The sequence below is a fragment of the Corythoichthys intestinalis genome, chromosome 1 (genome assembly GCF_030265065.1).
Source record: "Corythoichthys intestinalis isolate RoL2023-P3 chromosome 1, ASM3026506v1, whole genome shotgun sequence".
NCBI classification, from domain to species: Eukaryota; Metazoa; Chordata; class Actinopteri; order Syngnathiformes; family Syngnathidae; genus Corythoichthys; species Corythoichthys intestinalis.
Genome location: NC_080395.1, coordinates 32,986,359 through 33,005,206, shown reverse-complemented (window position 1 = coordinate 33,005,206; position 18,848 = coordinate 32,986,359). Strand labels below are relative to the sequence as shown.

Sequence of the window (18,848 nt, the reverse complement as noted above, 5' to 3'; positions counted from 1 at the left end):
CATCATGATGAAACGAGCAAGTTATACAGCAGCCTTTAAAAGAAAAGTCACATCTGTTTTGTTTTCTCCTAGATTCTGGTAAGTTGGAGAAGTTGTCAAATCATATTATTACCGTAAATATTGTCAGTTTATGGTAATGTTTTGAACTACCAATGTGCTATGCTTGTGCTGTTTCACCAGTCAGTAAAATGACATTTCTTCATCATTGTCATTGTCTTCATGTCATTTCATTTGACATCTGTACACAAGCTCTGTTTTCTTGTATTCTTCTATTTATTGGTGCTAAAATTAGGGTGCACGTTATAAAGGGTACAATAATTTCCCCTAGATTTTACAAGTAAATTTGGGGTGCGCATTATACACGGGTGCGCCTTATATTCGGGATATTACGGTACATTGAGCAACTGTCTTTTATATGAATGTCATTTATACTACCAGATCCAGATAGATGCTTTTTATTGTTATACCCGTAACAACTAGCCAATTTTAAGAAAAAATCTGCAACAAATAAACATTCTAATGAGAAAACATACAATACTCAAGACAGTAGCTTGTATTTTCTGTGCCTAATTTCCTTTACTCCCCACACACAACAAAAGTATGATCATTTACAGAAGCTACTAAATGCGTGCGCACACACAGACACACACCCACAAACAAAAAACACAAACTACACAAACTGAAATGCCCACCGTGACCAGCCTTCCTCTCCTCTTGCAGCACTTATTCATAGCCTGTAAAAGCCTCTTCCATTTAACAGTGGGCCCGAGGCTGTGAGTGACAGCCAACAGAATGGACCTTATGTTGTCACGTTCTCAGCCTGAAGGGAGGCCTGGCACAGCACTCAGGAAGAAGGGAGGAGGTCTGGGCATGTGCCACAAACCGACTAACTGGACCACAGTTTCAAATATCCATGGAAAGTGTTGCTGTTGCCTGCAGGCAGCGTGGTACAGGCGGCTGCCCTTTTGTGTTCCAATGTTCCAAGTGAATGAAGATTTGATCACCATTTGACCAAAGAGCATCTCAGTCTCATGAGAACATTGTCCAGATGTTGTTTGATCTGCTCTTGTGTTTCCAGTTAAGAAAAACATGCTGTACAGTATGAAAACTACTTGACCTCTTATTTAACAGGTGAGGCCAGAAGTGAATGTGATCCAGTTAACACAATGTAATGACTGACAGCACGGAGGAAGGTAGAGTATATCTTTGGAAAGGCTTTTGTCATGGAGTCTGTTTTATTGAAACTTGCTCGAGACTCATTTTATAAGGTACGTTTGCACAAACTGATGACCTATAACATTTTTTTCTCTCTATGACCAGCTAGCTTATTATTCAGGATTCATTTGTCCATTCATCCATCACCTGTATAGTATATAAGAATTGAATTTAAAAATATCAATTGATTCAGCAGCATGAGTAACACGTAATGCAATTTCAAAATGTATGAAATTGAAACATGAAACAAAAACAAGAATAAATACAATTAATATGAACACTTTATAAATATTAAAGTACATGAACATATAGAAGAAAAGGAATTAGAATGAAATAGTTATTTTTGTTGGTTGTTCCAAGTACAAAAACAAATTTAGAACAAAACAACAGGTAATCATTCGATCATACTTATAACGATTCTCTTTAAAGTGCCCATGACAGCAAAAAGCATGTTTATTTCATATTCCACGTGATATTTTATGCTCCTAAATGAAATGGACTGCTTGGATGTGTGTGGAAATGATCAATATATTTATTCATTTTTCTTAATCCCGCCACATGAAAATAAGTGACTTCCGGCCAGAGTCTGGATTGAGGAAGAAACCAACTATGACGTCAGCGGACTAATCATCTTCACTATACAGCCATTACTATAGTATGCAGAACGACTGTGGATTCAGCTGATTTTGCTATCAACTTGTTTACTTTTCAAATCATGCTAGCCCAATGTGCTGCAGGCTTTTGTTGCTGCGCCAGGGAGAGGCGTGTGAGCCTTTTTGGCTTTCAAAAAGATCCTGTTCATCGCAAAGAATGGGCAAAACAAGTTCGACAACTGTGGGACCATTGGACCGTTTGCCGACGTCATCACCTAGATGGAGGCGACAGAGGGCGATAATGACAGGCGGGACTAAACGGCAGATTAAAAGACTATTTTCTCATTATCTGCGCTTTACCAAATTGTTGTATAGAGTCGAATCGTCTCAAAATATGATTTTCCTTCCATTTATAATGATATTTAAGATTTTTTATGGTGTCACAGGCACGTTAATGGTCTATGACAATCTCTTGGCATGGTCCGAATTCCTGTTTCCAGTTGTTTTCAAACACCTGAACAACCTACAAATGCTTTAGACCCACTTCATTGATTAATTGATAATTACTCTGGTCTTTTGCAAGAAAACCTTTGGAAAATAGTTTTTATTCATGTTTTAACCTTTGTTATAATTTCCTCTTTATTTGTTTAACCAACTTACACCATCTTCTGTATTTGTTAGCAATCACATAAACCTGTCGCATATAGCCACTAAGACAGCCATGAACTTGAACTTAACATTGAACTTTATTGGGTAACTATAAAAGCAAAGTGACAGCATAGAAATTGCACTAGCTAAACACTAAAAAGCATTTGGGGAAGAAAAAAAGAAGAAAGAAGAATCAAAGAGCAAAAAAAAAGATGTGAAATTGATACTTCATCTATTGTCTGGCCCCCATGTGCAACTACCTTTACCTCTCCCACTCCAAAAAAAAAAAAACTCCCCCACAATAAGAGCTTTGAAGGGGTCCTAGTCTGGCCTATCACGTTCAGGTATGCAAGCGAGAAAGGCGACGTTGAGCGATGGCGAGGTGTTGACAGTGAGTGGCAGGTGGAGCGACTGTTTCACAGTTCACTTGAAGATTCATTAAGCATTTTGGACAGGCTCTTTTGCAACGCCGTTGGCCATGGCGTAACGCAATACCAGGCCCCGGGGATACTGTAATGTTCTTACATGAATCGCCCCGAACCAGACGATAGCCAATGCAGCCTCCTGGTGACAAATGACACTTCCTTCCACTCTCTCACTGCTTTCCATTCAGAACAGCTTCTCAACTTTGTTTTGTGCGTCTCCCCTGCATGCTGGTGTTGTGACAGGCCTCTAAATTGATTAAGCCTTGCCCCAGGATCTGACACTACAGCGTGTTGCCTTCTATTTGTTGATTACTATTGATTTTCTTTGATACTTCATTTAAAAATCAATGGCAGGAGCACAAGAAAAATAGGCGCAGTTTACACGTACTTCGAGATACCATTGTGCGGCAGAGAAGGCCGCGCTTTTGGCAGTAGCCATGATGGTGGTAGCCAATTAGGTGGAAAGCTCTTAACAGGTGAAAGAGAGAGGCCTCGGATCGATGGCATGCTTTCTTCTCCAATCATAGAAAGTGGCCATAAATTACAGCGCATCTGTTTTGTTTCCAAGGCAGCCACCGTGCGTGCCCGCAACTTTTTATCACTTATTTCTTGGTATACCTTCCGATGTCCAGGAATCCCACTTGGAAGCTATCTTCCATCATTACATGACATACAGAGAGGACAAGTGTCAAATATCAGTGCTGCTACACTGTGATATATGTGAGGGGAAATTTGACCTGTCTCTCCTAATGTAAATTTACAATGGAGGTGTTTGTCTATTTGCTCTAAGTTGAGCCTGGCCCCACACACAAGCCACTCTAACTGTATTGGGGTCGTATGCACATAAAGATATTTTATATGCATTTTGACCTTTCAGCAACATGCTAACTGCCTTTTTGGAGAAAATATTGACACGATGAAGAAGTACAGTGGGCGGGAAATTTGCTTTGCGTGATTTCACAATATGCTGCATTAGCACCTTAGGATCATTCGTTATTGTTTCGTTCATCATTCGTTATTAAGTTCTGTTATTGTGCCAGTTGGGCTAAATTGGTCTTATAATTACTGGTAAGCTTTGTTGCTTCGGCATGCACTGCAAACATTTTTTCATATTGGTGTGCTGAGGGATTGGGAAACAATTATAAGTTTTACTTCTCTTTATTTAATTAAAAAGTAATAGGTTAGGTGAATATTGTTAAATGATAAATGGAATGCACTTATGTAGCGCATTTAATCTACAGTACACCATCACAGTGACGAAAGCTCTTTACAGGGGCTCATATTTAACCAATCATGCACATATCGATATGCCAATGCGCGGTGCTGCTGCCATGCAAGGCACAGTTTAGGGTTTCGTATCTTCCCTTTTGCAGTTTTATTGTAGAAAAGCGAGATTTGAGCCACTGAGCCAAATTACATTACAAAAACATAAATTTATAGTCACAATAATTTCTTTATACCATTACTCTTGTTTTTATACTTTGTTTTTGGGGGATGAACATACAAAAGAATGCAAGTTTTTCCAAAAAGATTATGATGACCGACTGACCGACCGACCAACCGTCCGTCCATCCGTCCTTCCATCCATCCATTATCTACCGCTAAATCCGGAGTCGGGTCGTGGGGGCAGCAGCTTTAGCAGGGAAGCCCAGACTTCCCTCTGCTCAGCCACTTTAACCAGCTCCTCCAGCGGGATCCCAAGGTGTTCCCAGGCCAGCCGGTTGACATAGTCTCTCCAGCGTGTCTTGGATCATCCCCAGGGCTTCCGCCAGTGGTACATGCCCGAATTACCTCTCCATGTAGGCGTCCAGGAGGCATCCGAAACAGATACCCGAGCCACCTCAGCTGGCTTCTCTAAAAGCAGAGGAGTAAAGGCTCGACCCTGAGTACCTCCCAAATGACCGAGCTTCTCACCCTATTTTTAAGACAGAGCCTAGACACCCTGCGGAGGAAACTCAGTTCAGCCGCTTGTATCTTGTTCTTTCGGTCGCGACCCACAGCTCGTGACCATAGGTGAGGGTTGGAACGTAGATCGACTGGTAAATCGAGCACTTCGCCTTTTGACTCGGTTCCTTCTTCACCACGATGGACCGGTACAGAGTCCGCATCACTACAGACGCTGCACCGATCTGCCTGTCAATATCCCGCTCCCTCCTACACTCACTCATGAACAAGACCCCAAGATACATAAACTCCTCCACTTGGGGCAGGATCTCATCCCTGACCCAGAGAGTGTTAGGGCTCCTTGATTGCAGGCTGGAGACCAGACGGGCGAAGACGCCGACAGCTGCAAGCCATCGAAATCAGCCGCATTTATAAGCCAGCTCATTGTTGCCGCTCGTCGCCAGACCAAACTTTCAGTTATTTTGTCAGTGAAGTCCAGCATTCAGGTATTTACCACATCAATTCTTACCCGGCTAATCAGAACTCTTGTTCCGTCCCAGGATTCCCCGTGCCTGCTCCCAGAATTGTACCGTCGCCTGATTGACCTCCTGTCAACACCAGCCAGCTACACGCCAAGTGCACGTGCGGTGCTGCGACGTGTGCTCAAATAAACTTTTGAAAATCACCACAGCCACCCTTGTCTGCTTTGGGGTTCACTTCCCAGCGCACCCTAACAGAGAGGGCACGCCACTCTTTTCCGACTGAGGACCATGGTCTCGGATTTAGAGGTGCTGATGTTCATCCCGACCGCTTCACACTTGGCTGTGAACCGCTCCAGTGAGAGTTGGAGATCATGGCTTGTCCCCCTCAACCCTCAGCGCCTTCGCTGTGCCTAGAAATGATGTCCATAAAAGTTATGAACATAATCAGTAACAAAGGGCAACCTTGTAGGAGTCCAACCCTCAATGGGAACAAATCAGACTGCCGGAAATGCGGACCAAAGTCTGACATGTCCCTGTGTCCCTGCGTGACCGAACAGCCCTGAACAGTATGATAGTACAGCGATACAGTATCTGGATTTCAAGAATAATGTTTATTTTTTTTTACTTAAAAGTAATGTCCCTGTTACATAAGAGAAAAACTAACGACAGATTTAGAGGTTTTTTTGGGGGCAAAAAAAAAATGTAATGAAAAATGATCACCATGAATGTGACTTTTATGTAACAATTCAATGGAATTAAAAAAAAAGAACAAGAAGAAAATAAACAAGTGAGGTTATGTAGATGCTAGTGCATAGTGCACATACGCCTTTTAACTTAAAATATGTCTATGCTTTTCTCTAAAGCAGAAATAAACCCATATATTTAAATGCAAGAATAAATTGTGATGTTAAAAAACAATGGGAAAAAAAAGATCATTATTTGCTACAGAGCAGAAGTGATATTACACCATCACGTGCTTGATTACAGTGGAAGTTCCTTAAGTCTAGAGTCTCAGAAGTGGCAAATCTTCAGTACACCTACAAAGTTTTATATATATATTTTTTTCCCAATCCGAGCAAGAAATTGGAGGTTGAGCAGTTTACTGGAAGGGATTGTGTTCGACCTTGAAGGCTCCACTGTACTCCTACTTATCATTCTACCTTCTCATATGACCATCTCCATAGCAACAAGTAGGATAACCTGTAGACTAAAGTCTGTGGAGAGAACATAATTGTATTTTATTCAAAATGATTTACTTCGTACTACGTTCTAAAATAGTAATTATTTGACAAGAAAACTTGATGATCATACCACGACACATTTGGCTTTCTTTTATTTTCCTCACTGGCACTAATCTTTTCCTCTTTCCTTCGCACCTCCCTCTCATCACCCCCTTTACCCCAAAGTCAAGCATGCAGAACAGAGCAGGCAGGTCGTCTCCAGCAGACCCGAATGCTCTGTTCTCAGAGTACTCACCTTTCACCCGGCGTGAATGTGACGCGGCATCACTTGGGCCCCTCGAGCTCCGCGGAGACCAGAACACAACACCCGCCACACAAACGAGCTAGGCCTGTGCGAGGAGATCCAGTAGTCTGCTGAAAGACACAAGGTGGCATAAAGAAAAGCAGGCAGCACAAACAAACCAGTGACATCGTAGAAGAGACACAGAGATGACACTGAAGTTACATGCGGAGGAATTGAGGCGCCTTCTTACATAAGGAAGCAGGCAGCTTTTGTGCGCGGCCCAAAGGTGATAGTGTGTTACATATCTTCATCTCGCTGTTGTAACACAATCTAACTGCATTATAGTGATCAAAGAACCATTTACTCTCCATTGTATATGTTGGTCAGGAATTTTTAAAGTTTATAATAAAGTAGTGTTGCGTCGATATGAGTACTGGAAAAGCCCCTGACATGGCATTAAAATGCCGGCATCGCTCTCGGCCAGTACTAAGAAATAACGCGCTGATGATGTGCATTATGTACTCATTGAGATTGTCATACCTTGAGTTGAGTTCTGTTAAGTTTGTGCCCTAGTGTGTCTGCTCCCATTGATTTCACCTGTTGTACCTGCTCCTTGTGTGTTCACCAATCCGCTGCTTCTTGTATCACCCAACTGTGCCTCATTGACTCCTTGTCTGTGTATTTCAACGGATCTTGGGACTTAAAGACATGTAGGCTCTAATAAGTCACAATTGTTCTCTTATACTAAAATATGTTGTTAGAAACACATATATTATTGCCTTTGATTTAAAAATCTAAAATATTTAGTACATGTTTAGACCTACGGAGGGCGCCATGTTTTATGCGCGCAATGCACGCTGGGGGTGACGATGCAGTTAGCCTGGACTTGGAGAAAAGCGGTGCTAGCTAGCGAGTGAAGCTAGTATGATAACTGGCATGATTTTGTCACATTCTGCTGCTGGTCAGATTGTTTTGTTACAGAATGTGGGATGAGCTCCAAACATTGTTCCTGCATCCAATTCCAGCTCATCAGCAGTGTCTTAAAACCGATCCGAGGCGGCTTGTATTGACTTACTGCCATTTGACAGTTTATCCTAGTATATCCCTTCGTTGTTAGTGGCATCATTGCCTTGTTTTTTTTTCCATTTGTCTGCCTCTCACCACGGTTTTCCCTCGGTTATTTTTCGATTGATCCCGTGTTAGGTTTTGTGTTGGTTCCCTCCTAGTGTGTCCCTGTGATTGCCCATTGATTTCACCTGTTGTACCTGCTCCTAGTGTATCCTCCAATCTACGTCCTCCTGTGTCACCCATCTGTTCCTTGTTGTCTCGTTACCCTTTGTGTTCCCCTCAGTAGGTTTTTGACACCCAGCCTTTTGTTAGTAACCTGTGTTTTGTTTGCTGCGGTGTTTTTGGGATCTCCACATTATTTGTTGGTACTTTGTTTTTTGCTTGCCTCAATTAAATCATTTCTGCACCGTCTATCTGCCTCGCCTCCCGTTCCCTGCATTTGGGTCCACACACCACCTGCCTGCCCGCAAACCTGACATCCCGACCTACTGTCACCGACCCTTTTTGTGTCTCTCTCTTTGCGTGTTTTTTTGGTGTTCAATAAACCCTTTCACGCAATCCTTATGTTCTTGTTGTCTCTCTGAAGTGAGCCGCGTTTTTTTAATTCCGTGGTAAAGCCAGCAGCACTTTCTTTTCAGTTGTGTTTCCCTTTCAGGTTTAACGCACAGATAGACAGCGCACATGGGTTGCGATCGCTTTATAAGAAAAATCATGACTCTAACATCACGCGGAAGTATAACCCTGTGGTCTAAGTGCTTGTCTGTCCCGCAGGAAACACGCGTTTGAATCCCGCCGGAGACTTTCATTTAACAGCTTTTGAAGCTCGTTTTGTGAAATTTTGACAGGGCTGTCCTACTAATTAATGCTCTGCTCGGGTTAAAATTGGAAGGGTAGAATTGACAACATGTTCATGTTGCTAACAGGTGACACTGTGGAAGTACGGCAGCGCTGCCCAGTGACATCACCACATTGCGTCGTCAACAACAATTATGACCTACTAGTTAAACTAATTTTTCAAATTTTATTAAAACGAAAAAATTAAGAGGGGTTTGAATATCAAATTATTATAACTCATACTAACATTTGTCTTATAAGTAGGGATGGGAATCGAAATCCGATTCCAATTCCGAACCGGTTCCAAGTGTTTCGAGGCCTCGACATCACAATGAAAAAGTTTTAACGATCCCTTTAATGATTCCTAAAGACGCGTATTGCGTCGTGACATGTCTTGTTGTCTAGAGCATCAAACTAGCATGGCGCCAAGAACCACTCGCTCCTAAGTTTGACTACACTTCACCAGGAAAGAGGGTGAAAATGAACGGTTACGATGGCTTAGCACGGGCATTGCAGCCGTAAACATAACAATGACAGCACGTAGGTTCAAACGCTCGAAAGTGTGTCTTCACTTCATGAGGAAAAATTACAACAAAGTGACTTGCAGTCATTGAAGATGGAGATAACTGCATCGGGAGGGAATATGACTGCACTATCCTCACCGAGACGCTAAGGCTCAGTCCTAGCTATACAGCTAGCTAAACTCACGAATGACGATGCAGAAGACATTGGTATGATTTGCTGACTTTATTCAACCATCACTTTAAGAGTGAAACTAAAAATAGAAATGAAACAAATCAAATTCGTCCGCAATAACAAACAGGTTTGCATCAACGTAAATCAGCGATGATTAGCTGCTAACACAGTAATAACAAATGGTTAGCATGCGTTCGCAAGCATTAGCAAATCGTTCAAACCACTACACAACTGGATTTAAGTGTCCGATCGCGAGTGGAAACACACAACAACAACACAAAAGATGATACATACAGGCGTTGCCTCTGTAGATGTTTTACCAACGTAGGCTCGTAGCAGTGTTTGCCTCTCTCACTAACTCGCTCACTCGCTTGTTGTGACAGCTGCACTTCTTCCTGTGTAAGCGCACTCTTCTTCACGTGAGCGCATCCTTCTTCGCGTGAGGAAGCGCAAGGGCGCCCCCACTTGAGCGTGAAAGCACCATAAAAACTTAAAGGCATGCATTTCAATATACAGTAATGGTAAATAATACACTTTAACACAGGGGTCCCCAAATTGGTCCGGCCCCCTGAACAATATCGTTTTGACTTCTTTTTTTTTTCTCAATAGTGTTATTTATTTCCTGGCCTTTATTTGTGAAAAACTCGGAGAGGGTTATTTGGTTATTATCCATTTAATGAATAGTGTTATTATTTATTATTATTATTATATTATGTTATAGTATTATTTTTATTTTATTTACTTTTGTTCCGTGAAGAATCCAGAAAGGGTTATTTGATTGGCTTTCTGAAAAAAAATTTTTTTTTTACATTTAGGCACTCCTGCAATCGTCACACTTTTTCTGTTACAAACTGACCCCAGGCCCTCATCAGAGAAGAGAAAAGTTATGTGGCCCTCACAGGAAAAGTTTGGGGACCCCTGCTTTAACACATATTGCCAAAGGCAGAACAACAACCTATTTGCCAATATATACCAATATTTTTTATTTCTATTAGAAAAATGTTTCAGTAAAATGTTACACATTCTTGTGTATTTGCCACTTATTGCCACAGTTAACATTGAGGCTTTGGGCCTCTTTTGACCTCATTGTGAGTTTGTAAGGTTGTGGCTTCTGATTAAACAAACTCAATGCCAATCAAAACATTTGTTATTCTTTTTCCCCAAAAGAGAATCGATAAGAGAATCGATAAAGAATTGAATCGTTAAGCAATATCGATAATGGAATCGGAATCATAAAAATCGTATCAATTCCCATCCCTACTTATAAGAACTGCAAGTCTTTGTGTCCATGGTTCCCTTTAAGCTCCCCATTTTCTTTCAGTCCTTGTTGTGTCATTGTCTATCCCAGTGTGGGTTCCCGTCATATTCTGTCTCATTGCCCTGGCTGTTTCACCTTCCCAGAGGAATTTTTGATTCCTGGGCTCTAGTCGCGGCTTTTGTTTGTACTTTGTTTTTTTTTGTTAACTACTAATTAAATAATTTTTTGAGTTGTATTCACCATCCTGCCTTGACCTCTGGTATTTCTCTGCAATTGTTTTTTTTTTTCTTTCTCCAGCCTAGGACAGTTATTACTCTTGTGAGTGTTGTTGAATGCACTAATTTAATAGTCATATTTTCAGTGCTAATTATTTGATCGCTGCCATCCCCCCAGTCAAAACAGTCTAACGCCGTCAGTGGCAGTGAAAAATGATCACTTAATGCCAGCCTTCCTATTTCAAATGGATTTGATATATATAAGTGTCAAGGAATAAGTTACTGGCTACAAGCAAAAATAATTAGGGGTATAAGGATATTCCAAAAAATAAATTTGATTTTTTTTTTTTTTTTTTTTTTAATACAAATTTACTTATGTAAAACAAAATACTGAAATTCTATATATGAATTTCACAACTTTCTACATTGATTTCAACATGTCGTCAGGCTTTGAACCAATGGAGAGGCACTGTTTAAGTGAATAGCTCCGTCTAATGTTGAAGTTGATAAGTGTAACAGAATGAACTGAACTCAGGCTTCTTGTGCTGGACATTGTCAATAAAAGTTTCATAATTTGCGGAGGGCCCATAAGAAAGTGGGCAACGGGCCACAGTTAGCCTGCAGGCCATAGTTTTGGCTTCTTTGCCCTAGGCAAATATTTCGAATGTGACTGCAAACACAGTTCGCTGCCCTCTGTAGGTGTTCATAAAAATGTCATCACTCTTGGTTAAACTTGATCATGTGTACAAAAAAAAAAAAAAAAACAGACCTCCACTACAGCTGAACAAACCTAATTTGGATGAGAAGCAAATTGCACATCCCAATAGAGCCACCACTACTACTACAACTTTATACATAATATTGCAACATTTATTCGTAAATACCGCGTGCAATGTAACCTACTGGCCTGCTCACGTTCAGTCAGCGGTAGCGACCTTGCCCCTGCCCCCCCTCCAGCAAAAGTGACAGATGCTCAGTAATCTGTGTGAAAGGCGATCCACCACTTAACGGGATTGTTTCTGTTACACCTACAAGAAGAGGCGGCCGGCAGGCTCTGCAACGCGGCCAACCCCTGTAACTGCTGTCCTGGGACCTCAGGTGGACATAGCGGGTGATGGGACACCACGCGTGGAGAAGGAAGAGAGCATTCACACCTCGGAGTCATAAAACAGTGGCAAGTCCCCTCCCTGTAGAAGGTATTGTCTTAAAACAGATGGCTGACATATTGACAAGGGGTGGCGAGATGATATGGTTGCCAAGTGCTTTAAAAGTGTGAAGACCCTCCAACATATGGGAGCCTGATTAGCGCGGCTAATGAATAAGTTGTCAGGTGCTGTCAAACAGCTGCCCTATTGGACAGAATGGAGCAAACGCTTGTCGGATCGATTGATTAACAGTTTACACCTTAGTTTTTTTCTTTAAATTAGCACATCAACATTGGACAGGGGGTGTGCTACAGTCAAATACCACTTTTAATTGAGCGTTGATTGAAATAAGTCTGGTTGAAAACCAAAATTGCCCACCCCCCAAAACCTTAACCCCTATGCAAAAATGTACGTACTCTCCAAGAACGTTTTAACCAGTGCTTAATTTGTAAATCATAAGGTGCTGGAACACAAAGTACATATGACAGAGCAGGGATGACGAGACAGGCACAGGTCCTGGAACATACGCAGAAACTGCTGAAAACAACACGCAAAAGCCCACTTGCCATGTTTTGGGACTTAGAAGCCTCAATTTCAAATAATATCCACGGTATAAATGTTATGACAACAATTTACAATTATTTAGGCTAAACTCTGCACAGCACGGGCAATTCCACACAAAACTATAGGTGGGACTTACAGTACACAGTCAGCAATTAGTTTCTCTACAGGTCTAACTTAAAAAACATAAAAAAAAAAAATCTGAGATTACAATAAATGACACAAATCCCCCATTATTATTATTATTTATTATAATAACGGGTGGGTTTGAGGGAGCTCTCTGATTGGTCAGTTGCCATGTATTAATCACGATAGAACATGGCTAGATGATTAATACATGGCTAGGGCCTCATCACCAAATGTATCACTACGCCGTTATATTCGTGCCTTGAGTCTGTGGTTTACAAACATATTTATCCATTAATTCATTATACTTCTATAATAATTTATTCCAATAACACAGTTGTAATAATTGTATAGGCCCGTGTAAGCAAATAAATTGAAAATAATTCAAAACGGTGTCGTGTGGTTTATTCCATTCACCTTGAACTGAGCTGCTGTACAAACAGTTGTGCATCCCATCCCTGACCTGTCGCTGGATGTCCCACATTCTTCTTCGCTCAGTGCGCTTTCCTCTCCTTCTGAATCTTCCTGTAAACGAGTTGATGTCGCGGTTCCTGCCTTTTGCTCCGGCTGCTCTACCGGGCTAGCTGATGCCAGACTACTGGCCTGTTGCTCCAGCTGTCGGTGGCCCACCTGGCTCGCTATAGCTGGCCCCTACTCCGGGTGGCACCGAACCTGACCAGCTGCTGCCACCGTAGCAGCCTCCTGCCCCGGCTTGGCTGGCTGCTGCGACGCTAGCCTCTTGCTGCACCCAGTCCTGCCCGTTAGCATGATTGATGCAGCTGCCCTCATCGCTGGTTTTTGCTTTTTTGACTCGTTTTGAACCATCTTCCTTCTTTTTCAAAAAGGACAGTAAATATTTTTAATGTCAGGGGCGTGATTTGTTGGTCCAGCTTTTCACTGCATCAACAAATCTCCGAGTCTTTCAAATGACGTTAAATTTTTATAAACAACATTGTTACCGGCATCCCCAAGGGGCCGCTGTCCCGTTTCAGTGTGACCGGCATTACCAATTTGGCGTAGAAGAAGAAGTGGGCGAGCGTAAGGGGGAGAGAGAGGGAGCGAAAAGGAGAGTTGCGCTGGAGCGCGGTGTTGACTGTTCCCCACTGGTTTTTGTTCAGTTAATAAAAGCCTCAGCAAAAGCAACAGCCATCGGAGTCGTCTCTGTGTTTTTATACACTTCATCCCCTCCCCAAAGGAAATTGCCAGTCCACATATTATTAAATATTTTCTATACATTCTATACATGAGAGGTGCCGGATCTGCCCAATAAGTCCCGGAACACAGGGAGGCCAAAATCAAGAGGTGCCAATCTTGTTCCGGCAGGATCCGGCACAAATTAAGCCCTGGTTTTAAGGACAGTTATTCAAAAGTTGACACTGAAGACCTTTACTCGTTATAGGGCAAGTGACTATTTTTGGTCATTAAAAAGCCTTAAGAAATGGCAATTTTAGACATACATATTTTTTTGTAATTATTAACTATTATTTGCATTTTTCTCATACAGTGTAATTGAACTACGCGTAATTTATAAAAAAAAAAAAAAAATTAATTGATGAATTAAAGATTCAAACTAAGAAATCAGAAATACACTCTGATTACAGCCCCAAGAAACAGATAAAATTGAATTTTTTTTTTTCTAAGAATCTCCTTGAATGCCATAGACGGCGCTGGACATCCAACTCATTTAAACTGGGAGGGAAAATTTGAGGGGGGAAAAAAAATACATATATATATATATATATATATATATATATATACATATACATATACACGCACACACATAAAACCAGCACCGATGTTATGTGGGGATCCTATAGTTCAAAATCTGAATTAAACTTTAATAAACGTGAAGCAACTTAAAGAACAGAAAAAAACAGATCAGTTTTGGATTCTGCACCCAAAAAAAAAAAGTTAAAAAACACTTGTCAGACCTACATTGTAAAATAAAAACCTAAAATGTGTTCCCCAGTGTTATTTGAAGGAACAAATATTTTAAAATGTGATTAACACACCTGCTTCACATTTGAGTTTCACTCATTACCCAGCGATCTGTCTCAACACCATAATGTGCCACGAAAATAGTTTATTGCTGGTTTAAGCGCAATTCCTTGGCAGCAACCAAGATGTACATATGTACAGTAGTTGCTTTTGATTGAGCTAACGATAGTTGTCTGTATTCATATACTAGTATATACAGCTCAGCACAGTGTAACACAAGACACACTTTCCTTCCTCCCTTCCACCTATGGCGGCATTAAAATCCTCTGTATCATAATGCCCAAATGTGTCAAAACGGTATGTAAAACCATGGCCTGCCTTTTATGCAGCACAATAGCTACCCTGGCTGGGTTTCCTCCCAGTGTGAAATGACAGATTCCCCCGCTTTCTTGGTGAGTGGCCGCCCGGCTCAATGCTCCTCTTCAAAAGGTGGCGACTACGTGTCACCTGTGTGGAACGTGAAGACCCGTGTAATATAGAGTTTCACAGCGGGCCTCCATTCATGCTTATGATTGCTTTGTTTCCTGGACAGATTTCCATAAGGGACGGCAAGGTGGGGACCCCGGCTTTATAAATGAGTTGCTGCTTTGTCAACACGGGAGTGTGGTTATCTCAAGCAGTAGCTGAAAGATTGATGGGGTGAGATCATAATCAGTATAGTGACATATAGACACTGTACTTATGGAGGAATGTATTATGTTACACCAGTCTGTTGTATCATTGACTTATGAGTAATTGCCTCATTGTTCAACCTCTGGTGTCTCACTAAAAGAACCAATTCTATTCTTTTCTTAAATTTTTTGTTACCATAATTAGCAGGAGCCTTCAGAAAATGTTCTGATTTACTTCCAAGATGATGAATGTTTTAACCCTTACGGGGCACTCATTTTACTCATTGACTGGCATCGATGGGCTAGATGTCCAATCCATTTTGACTGGAATGGGTGAATGAATGTTTGATGATTATAATAATATAATTTGAATTGACACCTGGTATCCACCTAAGTGGACGCCAAGACTTTATGGAGTTAGGTTTTTTGGGTGTGTGAGGGGGCGGTAAGTTAACAAAGTCCTTTGCCTTGTAAAAGTTTAAAAACTACCTTTCAAGTTCTATGGTCACTAACAAACTTTTCAGTTTATACATCGGTGGAGCTGTGTGGGGAGGTGACATCCAAAGATTATTTCATTTTATACAGATTTTCCCACAACATTCTGCCACCTCAAGAGGTCATTTCATATTGTTTTTGTTATAAACATACTAAACATGATCGAATCAATTACTGTATTGGCCCGAATATAAGACGGTGTTTTTTGCATTGAAATAAGACTGAAAAAGAGGGGGTCTATTCGCGGTCTAGACGTTATACCCATTCACGACGCTCGATGGCGCCAGATATCATTGAAGCGATGTTCTGTCATGACAGATCTCAGCTACTCTCAAGTTTAACCAGTTTGCATTATTTTATTGCAATGGTTTTCCTTATTCAGATTTGTTTCAAGACTACAGTTACAGTTAGACTTCATTTTGATTGTAATGCAGTTATTGATTTTTTTTGTTTTATCACAATAGATTGGTTTATTTACATTTCAAAAACCAGAAGCCATTCATTTACAAATGTGATTGCACTTTAGTTTACATATTTAAATGTTCAGATATTAAGATTTGAATGAGGCAAAATAACATGCTTTTTCTCTCAAATATATTGTTATAATCATTTGTTTCAGATGTACTGTAATTCTTTTCTGTATAAAAATTAATTTGGTGTTCAAAAAGTCTTTTTTCAAACTTGAGTCTTGAAAAAGAGGGGGTCATCTTATAATCAGGGCCGTCTTATTTTTGGGCCAATACGGTAATAAAACACATGCGCCGAACATGTGAAAGCATATGTAAACTTTTCCTCCACTCGGACAGACACTGAGACAGATGCACTGTGCAATGAGTGAAGGCTTGGGGGTCACAAGGGAGGAGCTCGGGGCCTCAGATCACAGGGTCCCATTCCTTCTGCAGCCTTTTCAATTAAGCCCCAGCATACTGGCAACAATTTATGAACGTGACCTTCCAACTCTCCAGCTCCTGCTCTAAGCCCTAGAAGACCTCTAACACCCCAAAACTACATCAAACCAACCCCCCAATACCCTCACTTTGACTCATTGACCCGCCCATCTTGACAATACAAATCGAGTGTCACGGGCATGCAAAAAGCATGCGTGTATTATGTATGAACTCATACAGGCGCAAACAGACGCGGGTGTTCCCATTGTGGGGTCAGTGGTTATTCTTTAGCACCGGCTCAAAGGTGAGTAATAAAAAAATCCAATACAGTAAATGCACAGGGTCAGCAGCATATCAATATATAATACAGAAAGCGGACAAATGACACGCCATAAGCCGATGGAGAGCGATTGAATTCTCTGTTTCTCGCTATCTGAGGATGCATCAATCTGCGGCTGTTGATAATTGAATTAAGAACGAGACGTGATTAACAAGTTCTTCAAACAAGACGGAATTGCCTGCAATCTGATGCCCCGAGACCTTGACGGCCCAAAGTATTTGTGACGTCTCCACAGTTCAAGCTAGCTGTCTTCATTTTAATTAAAAATCTTTCACGGCTCCAAGAGTTATGGAAGGCGCCGCTCAGGCCTCTGGCAGCTTCGGAGCGAAATAACAAATGATGTGTAAGCAACGGCTACGGCCGTCGGCTGTGACGGAAGATGCGATTTGCCCAAAAGGGCTGTCCAATGCCTGCAACTTTATGGAAACTATGAAATTTGATATACTATAAAATCATGAGACATGCTGTCATTACCAAAGCTCATTGCATTACCAGTAACTTTACTGCTGAGCTGCTTGACTTTGCCAAGCTTGACTTTTATATAACCTGAAATGCAAAAACTTAAATGGTATCCAATCTCTTGATACAACACTTCTGCATTTCACAGCATTTCAGTGTGAATAAAAGGTTTGTTGGTAGGCTGATTGAACACTCTAAATTGTCCATAGGTGTGAGTGTGTGCGTAAATGGTTGTGTGTCTCCTTGTGCCCTGCGATTGGCTGGCAACCAATTCAGGGTGTCCCCTGCCTACTGCCCGAAGTTAGCTGGGATAGGCTCCAGCACCTCCGCGACCCTCGTGAGGAATAAGCGGCATGGAAAATGAATGGAAAATGAATAAAAGGTTTGTTTATGCAGACATTGACGTCCAATATGATCAGAACAATCCAAACAAATTTGTTATCATTGTTTTGCTTGCGGTTTGCTCAGGCATCCTCGTGTTACATACTAGACACTGGAAGGAATACAGTAAATAATAGCAGGCAATAAGCATCTAACTTGTGTCATGAAATAAGCCAGGATTTTTGTGGTACTACTTCAAATTTTATCTAAGATGTTGCGCTAATGTGCAACAGCTCTCGTGACGAGACAACCTCGAAAACTTGCTTCCTTTTGGAACATGAGTTACCTGATCATACAGTAAAGTATTTCTTTTTTACTAATTAGCGGCCTAAGATTATGATAACCTTTAAAATTGTGATCAAATTCATATCATACTTTTACGATCATGTAGTCACACAATGCAGACATAGTGTAATAACCATCAAATACGTTGTTAATCTCCAAATTAAATAAGAACTGATCTCATTTCTTATTATGTCATGTCTGTGCTTGATACATTTAAAAAAAAAAGTCAGTATTCACAAAATATGGGCTATGGCTATAATCTGACACATTACAATGACTATGTAATGGAGGCAACTATATTTGCAAATCATGTTAAGTTTTTGAGACACAACAGTCTGACCTGGCTATAAGTCTGCGAACAATTACACCCCATCTCTCTGCAGATGACATCACTGCGAAAGACAAAGAGATTTAACATCTCAAATGCATATGTTACACATAGGCATAAAAAGAAACTTGTCATTTTTTATTGTAGCTTTTAACTATGCAAAACAACTCTTCCAGGCTCAACCAAAAAGTTGCACTCACCCCCCATCCACCCCCCCAGTCCTTCTCCCTAATAACCATGGAAACAATTTTTTAAATGAAATCAATACCTTGAACATGAATTATTATTTGTGGAACTTGTGTCCTATAACATACACACAACCCTGTTACTATAGCTATCAGACATCAGTTTTCAAAAAAAAAGTCTGACTATAAGAAATGTATCTCCGCGCTTCGGTTTCTCATATTTTTATAAAATTGTTAACGTTGAATAAATGTCTCACTCAACCTT

The 18,848-nt window shown here is 41.0% G+C and overlaps 1 long non-coding RNA gene across 2 annotated transcripts in view; it reads right to left on the bottom strand.

Annotated features, from left to right (window-relative positions):
* LOC130924061 (uncharacterized) overlaps window positions 1-9,702 on the bottom strand; it is a 54,703-nt gene extending 45,001 nt beyond the window's left edge. The window contains exons 1-3 of one of the 2 annotated variants that reach the window (XR_009064823.1): window positions 9,604-9,702; window positions 6,724-6,842; window positions 6,178-6,461 (exon numbers count right to left, since the gene is read on the bottom strand). This is a non-coding gene — a long non-coding RNA (uncharacterized LOC130924061). Of the gene's footprint in view, window positions 1-6,177; window positions 6,462-6,723; window positions 6,843-9,603 lie in introns of those variants that run through there. The other variant, XR_009064822.1, reaches the window with a different exon arrangement.
* Window positions 9,703-18,848: the final 9,146 nt, after the last annotated feature.